Source organism: Olea europaea, chromosome 1, assembly GCF_002742605.1.
Source record: "Olea europaea var. sylvestris chromosome 1, O_europaea_v1, whole genome shotgun sequence".
Lineage (NCBI taxonomy): Eukaryota > Viridiplantae > Streptophyta > Magnoliopsida > Lamiales > Oleaceae > Olea > Olea europaea.
The window spans coordinates 33924648-33935860 of record NC_036237.1 but is presented as its reverse complement, the minus strand read 5'-3'; the positions used below and the strand labels follow the sequence as shown (position 1 = coordinate 33935860).

General features: G+C 40.0%; 1 pseudogene across 1 annotated transcript; it reads right to left on the bottom strand.

Moving 5' to 3' along the window:
• Window positions 1-1431: 1431 nt before the first annotated feature.
• On the bottom strand, window positions 1432-5322 carry LOC111402220 (annotated as a pseudogene). Its single transcript, XR_002704202.1, has 7 exons — window positions 5204-5322; window positions 3832-4001; window positions 3600-3670; window positions 3260-3379; window positions 1950-2068; window positions 1775-1856; window positions 1432-1659 (listed from the first exon to the last, which is right to left on the bottom strand). The product of XR_002704202.1 is annotated as an ADP-ribosylation factor-like (transcript).
• Window positions 5323-11213: the final 5891 nt, after the last annotated feature.

Genomic DNA, 11213 nt, shown 5'->3' with positions numbered 1-11213 from the left:
CATGTAATTTGAGCCAACATGTACTATAGAAGTATGATATGAAGAATTGTTGATGAAAATCATTTACTAAGTTTAGGTAAAATGACTGTTCTTGTTCTTGTTGAGATATTGAAAATATTCTTATCTTTCTCGCAATCATGTTGTCTTCTTTCTTGACCTTGAGAAGATTTGAGGGATCCTAGTTATGCCCACCTTCAATACAAAATCTGAAAAGATGCATTATAAGGATCTAAGGTAAGAGCTTATCTCCTATTCTCTTAGGTATCTTCCTCATGTGTCCACCATGGATTGGAAGACCGGGAAGCTGGTTGAGGAAGGGCAAGACCAAGGGGACGGGAAGGGTGGACGTGGTGAAAGGGGATCTAGATTGATAAGGATAAGGGAAAGGGCGAGGAAGAAGATGAATTGACGAAAGATAATATCAATTTTAGTAAAAGACCTTTTGGATGAAAAAATTAGATGTAGATTCCTACCAATACGAACATTATTAAACGTGCTATGACTATTTGCCGTTTATTTTCGTAAAGAACCCATTCGTGAACCAAAACAAATGAGCTGCTGTGATAGTAAAGTCTCATTCTTGGAATAGTGATCATCTGCGTCAGCAATTATACTATTTAAGAACAAATGTGTCCAAAAGGCACAAAAAATGAAACGAACTTGCAAGTGCTCCTCGCCCTCAAAGGGTCGGTCCCTTTACAATAGAATTGGACCATTTAGGCTGGAAACTTGGCATTTTCAAGCCCACTCATTGTAAAAACAAATTAAGAATTATTTTGAATATATTTGAAATAGATTATGTTACATATTTTATTCTTTCTATTAAACTTACAAATATGTAATATACTGTCATATAGAAATTTCAGTAATCCTCTTTGTTTTATTTTGACGTAACCATCAAAAAATGATAGGAAGAGACTAATAAATGTTGCCTGGAATTTCAAAATTGTGAAAGGTAAATCTTGCTTAATGTACATCAGTGCTTATACTCTGCCACATGACATTTTCCAATTTAACAGTTTAAAAAAAATGCAGTTTTTTCATTCAATTATTTGTGGACAATAATGCAAATATCAACAAGGGTATAAAAAATGAACGTACAAATGGCATGATCCAAAATGGGATATACACATAAAGAAAAGGTGTCGCTTAGCCTCATAAATCTTTAGGAGGTGGTAGTATCCAACAAATCTAAATGGATTCTAGTATTTACAAATCTTGATAATGACGTGGGAAGGAAAGTGAGGGTGTTATAATGATTGTAAATAACTAAATTAATTCAAAGACAGACAGCTTCAATGACGAGTACCTTTCAAAAAATAAAATAGATTTGTCAATTTAATTGTCAAATCACACATTTGTCGTAGTAAAAGTTCAAAAATTGCAATAATAAAAAATAACAAAAATTAAAATAAAAAATGGGATCAAAAAAGAATTTCAATCAAAATCAGATAAGGTATCAATAGCATTATATAAGTACACATATGTTTGCAATCACATAAAACTTAGCTCTGTGATAATAGCATAAGAAGTCCTAAACAAAAACCAAAAGACTCGTATTAAAATTCATCACACACAAACTATATGTAGGTATAAGACTAGATAAAAACCAACTCGCATCCAGCATCAACGCATAAACAATTCCATAAAGCATTATGCCTGCAAGAAGGGAGTGACTGTAAGAAACCGAACAGCTGGATAAGAAACGAATACAAAAGCAGAAAGCACATCAAGTATCGAGACATTGTCTGATGAACACATCTACAGTACTTGCCTTGTTAGCAATGTTGTTTGAGAGCCAGTCGAGACCCTCGTAAAGCCCCTCTCCGGAGGTAGCACAGGTGCTCTGGATGTACCTGGAAGCAAGCGAAACCAAGGTAAACAATGATACAACAGCAAGTAGATGCAAAGACCAATAGAGAACCAAGATTTAAGAGCATAGTTTTTACCAGTGACGCTGCCTCAGCGAGTGCAGGCCAAGCTTGTCTGTTATTTCAGCAGCATTCATTGCATTGGGAAGATCTTGTTTGTTCGCAAATACAAGCAATACAGCATCTCTCAGCTCATCCTGAAGCAAGGGGCCAATGAATTTGAACCAACACGTGAACATAATTATTTTATGCCTACTAACGAGTTTAATGCATAATAACATCAGAAATGGCTAATAGTAGCATCACTTAAGAAGTGCAATGCTTAGGATACCCCTCTAGCCCGCCACCCCTTAGGGCCAACCCTGCCATTACTTGGGTACGAGATTCAAGATCTCATGTCAACTAGAGTTCAGCTGCCTAAACTGTTTGCATTCTCTTGTAGGTATTAACCCACCCAATATTCATTTCTACATAAAAGGAGCTCTAAACAAAATTTCCTAGAGTCATTCAAGACATATTAAGTGATGGGGATTTTGATGAATAAGAGATTGGTTCAAAGACTATTATGATTAGATAAGTATTTATTAAAGAAAGCAATATTAGATTTGATATCTTGATGAAGTTGCAGTTTACCAATTTCTTCTTATTCTTCCCTCTTTCTTCTTCTCTTCTTCCCTGTTTCTTTGTGTGTTACGTTCTACATCACTAGGACAATCAATTACATGGCTCTCATTAGTCATTATCTAACTTCCGGTTTACCTTTACCACTAAGTCTACACAAAGAAACTAGCCTATCGTGCATTCCTTTACCCCTATAGGCATGGAAATTGTTTCACACCCTTCTCAATTAATGTGTTAAGCAGCTATCAAACCTTTCGAATGTACCTGTTATTTTGTAATGTTTATTTTGATAAGCAAGACATTTGCAGTGGTCACAGCAATTCTCTTTCAAGTTATCTGAAGCTATATAAACTCGTAAAAGCACACAAATTTTGTTAACCCTCCTCATATCATGCAGTATATTGAATATTGTAGATATAACACCTTCGAACTATATTTTAGAAAGGGAACTGGTCTAAAGATGAGCACTCATATCTTTTTTCTAACAAATTATTAATGGACATGAAATTGCAGAAATTCTCTTAAAAAGATGCTTGTTGGAGCAAACTAAATATATAGACAGATAATAAAATATGGTCTCTGGAATATATCTAAAAATATTCTTCTATATATCGATCCAACCCCCAATTACACATTATAAGATAAAATTCCTTCATTCCTATTTTCATAAAGCAATAGTTCAAGCATTATCTGCCCAGAGTTAGTCACAAGATGAGCTTCACGTCTTAAAGTTATTGCATCAACAGAGTTAAGATAGGAAGTTTTACCTCATTCAACATCCTGTGCAATTCATCCCTTGCCTCCACAACACGATCCCTGTCATTGCTATCCACCACAAATATGAGCCCTTGAGTGTTTTGGAAGTAGTGCCTCCACAATGGACGGATCTGTGGGAGGGACTAGCTAACTTAGTTAATCATTACATGCATGGTAGTTCCACGAAAGAAAGTGAATGTTTCTTCCATGCTCAGAACGACCAGGATCACAGAAACAGATGACAGAAAGCCCTTTGAGTTAAATGTTAAACATTGACTCAACTTCATTTATAGAAATATAAAACATAGTTTCAGATTGATCATAGAATAGGATTAAAACAAAAGTTCCCACCTTGTCCTGACCACCGACATCCCAAACAGTGAAGCTGATGTTCTTGTACTCAACAGTCTCCACGTTAAAACCTGCATACGAATAGTAGATACCAAAAGAGTAAATATTAAAAAGCAGTTCATAAAAACCAAACTGAGAAACAAGAGATCAACATCTGCTTTATCAATTACAATACACCATGGATAATTAAAAGAAACAGAGTTGCAAAGTTTGCAAGAATAAGACAGCATACCGATGGTAGGAATGGTAGTTACAATCTCTCCGAGCTTAAGCTTGTACAGAATGGTGGTCTTACCAGCAGCATCAAGGCCAACCATCAGAATGCGCATTTCCTTCTTGGCGAAAAGCCGGCTGAAGAGCTTCGTGAATGTCAGCCCCATTTCTCTTTCTAGTTTTCGATCCCTACATATAATGAGGTGCCAGTCAAGACTAAAATACATTAATAAATCTGATTTCACAATTCATACGAGTAAATTCATGTATGAGCCAAGACAAAATTTCTAACAGAACAAAAGATGTGGTTAGGCAAACTGAAATTTCTTTATCATAGGTATATTTAGCACAATGATCTATTGTGTGATAGTGTTGATTTCTTATCCTCACTTTTAAACTTCACATACTATGCCACAATTAACATGTTAAAACATACACAATCATAAACATCTATGCATGCTTCTAAGAATGGCACACACCTACACCATGATCATCCTCACATACAGAACACTACACCAAAATGACCTCAAATGGAGACAAAACCAGGTTTACATGTACAATCATTTCCATGTAGTATTGCATAAAATATGCCATGATTGATTGCACATATACATGGCTATTGTCAATGAACAAATGAGAACATATATACATGAAGATATATGATATGAACAATCAAATAATTAGAAGCTATACGTAAAGTGAAATTAATATGTATACGCATGGAGCGTTGTTCATTTTCAATCACCTTTTATTTAAATGCAGACCTTAATACAGTAAATATACATAGAAATAAACCACACGTACAAGCAAACAGATAAATCTCAAATAACATTCAAAATTTTCCTAAAAATGTACAACATTTAGAGTTATAAGTCAACTATTACAATAAAGCATTGTAGATCGGATGAGAAATCATAAAATCAAAGGAAAAAACAATCACGCCAAATACCTACAACAATTTCATTAGACAAAAAACCAAAAGTTTAGATCCTCAGAGGCTTTGTTCCCAAATCTAACACATACATGTATACATGTCTAATCAAAATAAAATTCCACCAGATCGAAATGTTTTCACAGAAAAATGGTCAGATCAGATCACAACACAAAAGAAAATCCAGAAATAACAATAACGCATTTCTAAATCCGTGTAAAGTTAGCTCAGACCGAGTTAATTATTCCTTCTTATAAAAATGACATTCAATTCAAGAAATATAAATTGAACTCAACAAACGCGAAGAAAAATCAAAATTTAACACAAATCGCTCACTGGAAACCTCAAATCAACACATAAATACTAATTAAAACACAGTATTTTCACATCATAATCTAAATAGACGTATACATATCCATGCTTGTATGCATATATGTGCATAAATTTGAGGTGATCGTACCTGAGAGATGGATCTGGCGAGAGAGGCAGTGAGTGAACTGCCTGAGATTAACGCGATAAATTGATTAGTTTTTCGGGAGGATGAAATTCGTGAGTTGTTGTTGTTTATATAGCACTTGTTTGAACCCCTTTTCAATGAATATGATTTGACCTCATTTGAATGGCATATTTTTTAATAAAATAATATGAAATGTAAATTAAAATTTTTTCTTATTTTTTAACAACACATTTTCTATAATAATACTATTTGAAAAAAAAAAATATATATATATATATATATATATTTTTTTTTTTTTTTTTTGGAAGAAAATGGAGCTCAAACAAATCCATAGTGGCTACTAACGCCATTGTGATTTAATGTCCAGATTGCCATTAATTATTCCCTGGAATAACAAGATTGCCCTTTAAGTAAATGACGATGCTCATTGCGTACTCAACCCGCTGGATCTTGCCTGTACTTGAGTAGCTGGGGAATTTTCGGCCCTTGAATTCGCCTGCTGGCTAAATGCAGGCGAGTGAAACACTGAGGGAATTTTCTGGCCGTTGGATTTAAATGGGGTGTGCTGGCAAGAGGAATGAGATGCTGCCACGTGTGATATCAGAAAATTTCTGGGTTAAATAGTTGTTGCCATTATTTACCATGTCGTTGTTTAAGCCTCATTTTTACCATTAAAATATAATTTTAAATAATACAATGATGTAAAATGTGTGATTAAAAAATAAGAAAAAAATTTGAATTTATGTGTAATAATATTTTATTGAAGAATTGTGATTAAAATGATGTCGAAATACTATTTAAAAATACATTTTTACCAAAGAATAAGACTCAAATAAGGGCTATAACTATAAGTAGATCTCTTGTCCTTAGTGGGTAGATCCTCACAGATGTAGTAAAAGAACATTCATAGACTAAAGTTTTTATCTTGTCCATTGACAACATAAGATTAATTTCTATTATTATAAGAGCGAATTTTATTTATTTATTTATTTATTTTTAAGTGAAGTTATGAAGAGCAAGTTTAAAGCTTGTCTATAGTAGCACACTGATGGTGTTAATAAATTCGAATACAAACTTTAAATCGACCATGTGTATCCTAATCAATCGAAAAAATGAGTTCGGATTGTCTGTGACTTATCGATCGGTAACCTCTTGAAGTGAGTTTAAGAGAGTTGTTTGATTTTGAATTCAAACCTTTTCACCTTTGTTACGCCCCTATCTGAACTGCTTCGGAACGCCAACCACCATATGTTCAGATCTGATAAAGACACGTCCGAAGTGTTTCCAAAGTGGTATCACCAATGTCCACAACCTGGTAGCACGCTGCGAAGTACAGGCGATCCCTACTACTGACCTGATCGAAGCACCTCGCCCCCAAGGCCGAGGCCAAGTGGACCCCTGTTAGAAGATCCGCCGCCGATTTCAGAAAGAAATTTGTGCCAAGATCCTCCTTACATCTAAGGTTTAAATTGATTTGACGTCTCGATGAGGTTAGTTGATGTGACTTATCAACTTTATGTCAATTCAACTCAGGAGAAACAAGCTGTCCGCCCACTCTACAGACGCAGCTGATTGACGCCTATGAGCGAATGCCTCATACCGTCAAATATATACACGTGTCCCACATCCAACGGCTCATCTCACCTATAAATACCCAAGGTTTGGCAAGAGGCAGAGGTAATAAAACTCTTACTACATAGCACTCCATAGCAAGCTTATATATTTTCTCCTCCCCCTTATCATTATTTTGCACAACCCCTGGGTACTGTTCCGACCACCTAAATTTGACTTGACCGTTAGAGTGTATACGATCGCCACCACCCCTGGGTACGTTCGCTGATTGTGCACAGGGAGGAATACGTTGAGTAGCTCTCGATTGGCCACTTGGAAGGTCCAATTTTTTAGGTCAACATGTTGGCGCCGTCTGTGGGAATGCTTCCCGTTTGAAGTTTTGCATTCTCCACCGGAGAAGTTACTGAAAAACTTGCGACTAACTCTGAAAAGGGGACGTTCTTGAGAAAGAACAAAGTCAAGTTACAATCCAAGTTCTCACTACCGTTGAAAAAGGAGATAGGATGAGTTATAGCCATGAAGGCGACAACCCCATGAGAGAGGCCTCTGAAGAAGAGGTACTCAATAACAATGTTACTCATCAGAGACCACATCACCGGCGTCCCCGAGGTGGAAAAACAACCATACTCACTGATGGAATGGCTCAGATAGCTGTGGATATGAGAGACATCGCAATTCAGAATATGGCAATGCATAAACTCCTCATGCAAGCCCAGGATCATCAGGGTTATCAAATGCCCCAATGATCTTATCCGGTGCGGGAAGCCTCTGTATCTCACTCCCGACGCCATATGAGCCGGCACACAGAACGTCCCCTCGAAAGAGAGATGAACGCCGAAGCCACATCTTATGTGCAAGGGAGCCAACCATGAGAATCACAATTGGGGGACAGTTTCTCTCAAGGATACGGGGAACAAAGGTCGGCAAGCGTCTTCGACCAGATAGGGTAGGACCCTGCAATAGGGTCCGTCCGATGAGAAGATCGGTTCGTCCAGATCAGGAACAAGAACAGGCTCCTTTTCCTCCTCCTAGAAATAGGAGGGACAGGAGGAACCTAGTTGATTGGGGAAGTCGAGGAGAAGCACCTCCACTTCCCAAGAACATTCAAGATGATGAAGGGTCAAATGGGCCCTGTCGATCTTATGAGATTAACGATGATGATGATAACCTCTCATTCTCAAGAGAGATCCGAAGCTTCCCAATGCCAGCAAATTTCATGCCCCTTAAGATCCCCAAGTATGAAGGAAAGGGAGACCCGGAGAAGCACCTCACCAAGTACATGACACAGATGAGCCTAAGGGGAGCCTCGCCCGCTTTGAAATGCAGAGCCTTCCATGTAACACTAGGCGGGGCCGCCGAAGTATGGTACAGCAGGCTTCCTCCCCTAAGCATCAGAAGTTGGCCAGATTTGAAGAAAGCATTTTTGAACCAGTACCTCTCACGCAGGGAAGGAAAGGCATCAGTGCAACGCCTGCAAGATATGAGGCAGGCCCCTGGGGAGACGCTGAAAAGCTATCTCACTAGGTTTACAGACGAAATCACCTACTGTGAACAGGTCACTGACAGAGAAGCCCTTTCAGCTTTGAAAGGTGGGCTCAACATGAACACTTTGTTCTGGAGGGACGTGCGCAGCAAGAATCCCTCCACATATGACGAGCTGGTGGAAATGATGAGAGTGGAAATTGTTAGTGAAGAAATGATTGATTATCGCAACAGTGCCGCGCAGGGACTCCCTCCACCTCAGAGGCAGGTAGGTCGAGGACCCGCAGCACACATTGTTACTCAACAATGGACCCAAGCAGGTCATACAATAGCTCCCACATCCGGACAGGCCCCTGGCTTCCGCCACATTGAATGTAGCCCCTGTCGAAGTAGGACCATCTGGAAGAGCTGATAACAAGAAGAAAAAGAAGAAGAGGTCAAACAAACCCTTGGAAGGGGCAAGATTTTGTACATTCCATCAACTCTATTGACATGACATTAATGAGTGCCGAGACGCCAATCGACGCCCTGATTGAAGCAACCCACACCCTTCCAGCAGGAACGAATATCCTCGCAGATCCACCTCCCCGAGGAGGGGGGATAGAGGACACAGGGAACAATCGCCTCGGAGAAGAGAATCAAGGGACCGAGGTCAATCAAGACAGGGAAACCAAGCCCAATTTTCTAGGAGCCAGGTCATCAGGGAAATCGATACTATCATTAGGGGACCCCACGTCGGTGGCAACACCAGGAATGTCCAGAGAAATTACACAAGGGAAGCAAAGGACCCACCAATGATCACTTACATTATCAACGAGTCGCAAGCAGCAGATAAGATGGCCCCAATCACCTTCTCCCAGGAAGACTCAAAGGGGGTTCACCACCCCCATTGTGATGCATTGGTTGTAAGAGCCGTAGTGGCTAGGAACGGATTAAAACGCATGCTCGTTGACAATGACAATTTCGTGAACATATTGTTCGGCTCCACTTTTGACAAAATGCAAATTGAAGATGGGTTGATCCCCATGACCGACCCACTATTTAGATTCACTGGGGACAGCATCGTTCCACGAGGGCGGATCACTCTGCTCGTCGAGATGGGTTCAGCACCTCTAGTGGCCCAGCACTTCATGGAATTTTTGGTGGTAGATCACAGATTGGCATATCATGGAGTATTGGGCAGACCCGTTTTGAAAGACCTTTGGGCTGTCACGTCCATCCCCTACTTGTGCATGAAATTTCCAATCGAACATGGGATTGCTACGGTCCGAGGCGATCAGATGGGCTCCAGGGCATGCTATTTAAACTCGCAGTGAAAGTTCGAGCCCCGAACTGTTAATGTAATCCTAACTGAGGTTCCCGCTGAAGTCAGTACAGACGTGGAAATGCTCGACGCCCCTGAACAAGGGCATACCTCTAAACAAGAGGGAAACGTCGATATAGAAGAGGCCCCTGAACAAGGACACCCTCTTGATGAGTTAGATCCCCGAATAATTGACTCTGAACCAAATGCGACCCCAATGGAAGAATTGGAGACTTTCCCCGCCAATCCAGAAGACCCCAGTCAGGTCTTGCGTATAGAAAAGTCATTGTCCCCTGAAGCAAAAACAGAGATGATAAGCTTCCTGAAAGGGAACTTGGATGTCTTCGCATGGAAACATGAAGATATCGTGGGAATAGATCCTAGGATCAGTTGCTATCACCTTAACATCAACCCCTCCTATGCCCCCCATAGACAGAAGAGGCGTGCCCTCAATTCGGAAAGGTACGAGGCACTGAAGGACGAAGTGAACAAACTTAGCCGCAGTGGTTTCATAAGAGAGGCCATCTACCCCAGGTCGATATCCAACCCGGTCTTGGTGAAAAAGCCCAGCGGAAAGTGGAGGGTATGCGTAGACTTCACGAACTTAAATAAGGCGTGCCCCAAAGACAACTTCCCACTTCCAAGAATAGATCAACTTGTGGATTCTACTGCTGGACATGAGCTATTGAGCTTCATAGATGCATACTCAGGGTATAACCAGATACCCATGTTCTGACTTGATGAGGAAGCTACGTCGTTCATTACGGACAGGGGGCTGTATTGCTACAATGTCATGCCCTTCGAATTGAAGAATGCCGGAGCTACATATCAGAGGTTGGTCAACATGATATTTGCCGGACTTATTGGCAAACTATGGAGGTTTACATTGACGACATGCTGGTCAAAAGCCTCCAGGCAGCCGAACACGTAAGTCACCTCGACCAAACTTTTCAGATACTTAGGAAGTATAATATGAAATTGAATCCCCTCAAGTACACCTTTGGAGTAGCATCGGGTCAGTTCTTAGGGTATATTGTCAATAAAAGAGGAATTGAGGCAAACCCAGTGAAAGTAATGGCCTTGTTAGAGATGATGTCACCTTAGAAACCAAAGGAAGTCTAAAGTCTCAATGGTCGGATAGCCGCACTCAGTCGCTTCATCTCCAGAGCCACAGATAAAAGCTTGCCTTTCTTCAATATGCTGAAACAAGGAAAGAAATTCCAATTGACTTCGGAGTGTGAAGAAGCCTTCGAGGCTCTGAAAAAGCATCTTGGAGAGACGCCCCTCTTGTCGAAACCTCAACCGAATGAGTCTCTACTGCTGTACTTAGCGCTTTTGGACGTGGCGGTCAGCGCCGTCCTAGTCAGAAAAGAAAATGAACGTCAATTGCCAGTGTATTACGTTAGCAAAGCACTTCTCCCAACTGAAACACGCTACCCAGACATGGAGAAACTGGCACTCGCCCTTATCACAGCATCAAGAAAACTGAGACCATACTTCTAGGCTCACTCAATACAAGTTCTCACCAACTTCCCACTAAAGCAGGTGATGCAGAAAACAGACGCATCAGGACGCCTGCTTAATGGGCAATCGAGTTCAGTGAGTTCGATCTAACGTTCCGACCTCGACACGCCATCAAGGGTCAGGCCCTTGCTG